General features: G+C 40.7%; 1 non-coding gene across 1 annotated transcript; it reads right to left on the bottom strand.

Moving 5' to 3' along the window:
- Positions 1 to 1188: 1188 nt before the first annotated feature.
- On the bottom strand, positions 1189 to 1296 carry LOC112764236 (small nucleolar RNA R71). The gene has a single exon (XR_003183064.1). It is a non-coding gene; the product is annotated as a small nucleolar RNA R71 (small nucleolar RNA).
- Between the last annotated feature and the right edge of the window lie 1964 nt (positions 1297 to 3260).

Below are 3260 nucleotides of genomic sequence, written 5' to 3'. Positions count from 1 at the left end.
CAAAATCCAAGAATAGAAAGTGTATAAATAGGACTTAGTTTGATGTAATTAGGACCTTTTTTTTTAGCTACCTTTGTTTTGAGCTTTTCTTACTTTGGAGCTTTTGAATTTCATTTTCTTTGAGCTTTCTTGAGAGATTCGTCCGAGGACCAAGAGGATCAAGGGAGAATTGATTGGTTTCCTTCCTCATTTCCTTTGGGCAATTCTACTCTTCTGTTTGTCTGAGTCTTGGGTGTGTGAAATTGGGGAAATTCTGTCCCAATTCCCATTCAAGCTCTTTGCACTTTGTTTTCTGCATAATTCAATTCCAATTCTGCTCTTCTATTACATCTTCTGTAATTTTCTGTCAATTGCTTAGCTAATTCAGATCTGGGAAGGAAATTGGGTTTTAGGCTCTGCTACCTAAGCCCTTGGGATCCTGAGATCACAATTTTACTTTTGGTTCTTCTGTGAACCTCTGCAACATTTTATTTCATTTCTGTTTGAATGCTTCTTGCCTCTAATACTACTTTCTGCTCAACCATTACTGCAGTTTACTTCTTCTTTGCTTAGATTCTGCAATCCCATTCCTCAAATCCCTTTTATTTTCTAGCAATTTATCTTTCTTGCCATTTAAGTTACTGCAATTTAAGTTTCTGGCACTTTAAGTTTCAGTCATTTACTTTCTTGCTCTTTAAGATTCTGCACTTCTATAATTCTGTTCTTCAATTTACTGCACTTTTTCCTTCCCCCTTTACATTTACAGTCATTTAATTCTTGTTAAACACAAACCACTCAACCAAAACTTGATTCGCTTGACTAAATCACCCACTAAACTAAAATTGCTCAATCCTTCAATCCCTGTGGGATCGACCTCACTCATGTGAGTTATTATTACTTGATGCGACCCGGTACACTTGCCGGTGAGTTTTGTGTTGGATCGCTTTCCACACATCACAACAGAATTGCAAGTTCCATGGACTTCCATTGGAAGATCCTCATCAGTTCTTAGCTGAATTCTTGCAAATTTGTGACACTGTCAAGACTAATGGGGTTGACCCTGAGGTCTACAGACGTATGCTATTCCCTTTTGCTGTAAGAGACAGAGCTAGGACATGGTTGGACTCACAACCTAAAGAAAGCCTGAACTCTTGGGAAAAGCTAGTCAATGCCTTCTTGGCAAAGTTCTTTCCACCTCAAAAATTGAATAAGCTTAGAGTGGAAGTCCAAACCTTCAGACAGAAGGAAGGAGAATCCCTCTATGAAGCTTGGGAAAGATACAAACAATTAATCAGAAAGTGTCCCACTGATATGCTTTCTAAATGGAGCATCATAGGAATTTTCTATGATGATCTCTCTGAACTATCCAAGATGTCTTTGGATAGCTCTGCTGGAGGATCTCTTCATTTGAAGAAGATGCCTACACAAGCTCAAGAGCTAATTGAAATGGTTGCAAATAACCAATTCATGTACACTTCTGAAAGGAATCCTGTGAACAATGGGACTAGTCAGAAGAAAGGTGTTCTTGAGATTGATACTCTGAATGCCATATTGGCTCAGAATAAAATATTGACTCAGCAAGTCAATTTGATTTCTCAAAGTCTGTCTGGGATGCAAAATGCACCAAGCAGTACTAAGGAAGCTTCATCTGAGGAAGAAGCTTATGATCCTGAGAACCCTTCAATGGAAAAGGTGAATTACATGGGAGAACCCTATGGAAACACCTATAATCCTTCATGGAGAAATCATCCAAATCTCTCATGGAAGGATCAACAGAGACCTCAACAAGGTTTCAACAACAATAATGGTGGAAGAAACAGGTTTAGCAATAGCAAGCCTTTTCCATCATCTTCTCAGCAACAGACAGAGAGTTCTAAGCAGAATAACTCTGACTTAGCAACCATGGTCTCTGATCTAATCAAAACCACTCAAAGTTTCATGACTAAAACTAGGTCCTCCATTAGAAATTTGGAGGCACAAGTGGGTCAGCTGAGCAAGAAAATTACTGAACTCCCTCCTAGTACTCTCCCAAGCAATACAAAAGAAAATCCAAAAGGAGAGTGCAAAGCCATCAACATGGCCGAATTTTGGGAGGAAGAAGAGGCAGTGAACGCCACTGAAGAAGACCTCAATGGACGTCCACTGGCCTCTAATGAGTTCTCCAAAGAGGAACCATGGGAATCTGAGGCTCAAAATGAGACCATAGAGATTCCATTGGACTTACTTCTGCCATTCATGAGTTCTGATGAGTATTCTTCCTCTGAAGAGGATGAGTATGTCACTGAAGAACAAGTTGCTAAATACCTTAGAGCAATCATGAAGCTAAGTGACAAGTTATTTGGAAATGAGACTTAGGAAGATGAACCCCCTTTGCTCACCAAAGAACTGGATGACTTGTCTAGGCAGAAACTGCCTCAAAAGAGACAGGATCCTGGGAAGTTTTCAATACCTTGCACCATAGGCACCATGACCTTCAAGAAGGCCTTGTATGACCTAGGGTCAAGTGTAAACCTCATGCCTCTCTCTGTAATGGAGAAGCTAGGGATCTTTGAGGTGCAAGCTGCAAAAATCTCACTAGAGATGGCAGACAACTCAAGAAAACAAGCCTATGGACTTGTAGAGGATGTTCTGGTAAAAGTTGAAGACCATTACATCCCTGCTGATTTCATAGTCCTAGAGACTGGGAAGTGCATGGATGAATCCATCATCCTTGGCAGACCCTTCCTAGCCACAGCAAGGGCTGTGATTGATGTTGATAGAGGAGAATTGATCATTCAAGTGAATGAAGAATCCTTTGTGTTTATGGCTCAAGGATATCCTTCTGTCACCATGGAGAGGAAGCATGAAGAGCTTCTCTCAAAACAGAGCCAAACAGAGCCCCCACAGTCAAACTCTAAGTTTGGTGTTGGGAGGCCACAACCAACTTCTAAGTTTGGTGTTGAACCCCCACATTCAAACTCTAAGTTTGGTGTTGAGAGGTCCCAACATAGCTCTGAGCATTTCTGAGGCTCCATGAGAGTCCTCTGTCAAGCTAATGACATTAAAGAAGCGCTTGTTGGGAGGCAACCTAATGTTATATTTTATCTATTCTCTTTTGTTATTTTATGTCTTTTGTAGGTTGATGATCATGAGAAGTCACAAAAACAATGAAAAAAGCAAAAACAGAATGAAAAATAGAAAGAAAAACAGCACACCCTGGAGGAGAGCTTGCTGGCGTTTAGACGCCAGTGAGGCTAGCAGATGGGCGTTTAACGCCCAGTCTGGCACCATTCTGGGCGTTT

The sequence above is a fragment of the Arachis hypogaea genome, chromosome 2 (genome assembly GCF_003086295.3).
Source record: "Arachis hypogaea cultivar Tifrunner chromosome 2, arahy.Tifrunner.gnm2.J5K5, whole genome shotgun sequence".
Taxonomy (NCBI): Eukaryota; Viridiplantae; Streptophyta; class Magnoliopsida; order Fabales; family Fabaceae; genus Arachis; species Arachis hypogaea.
Note: the sequence above shows the minus strand (reverse complement) of the source record. Positions and strands in the feature narration are given on the sequence as shown.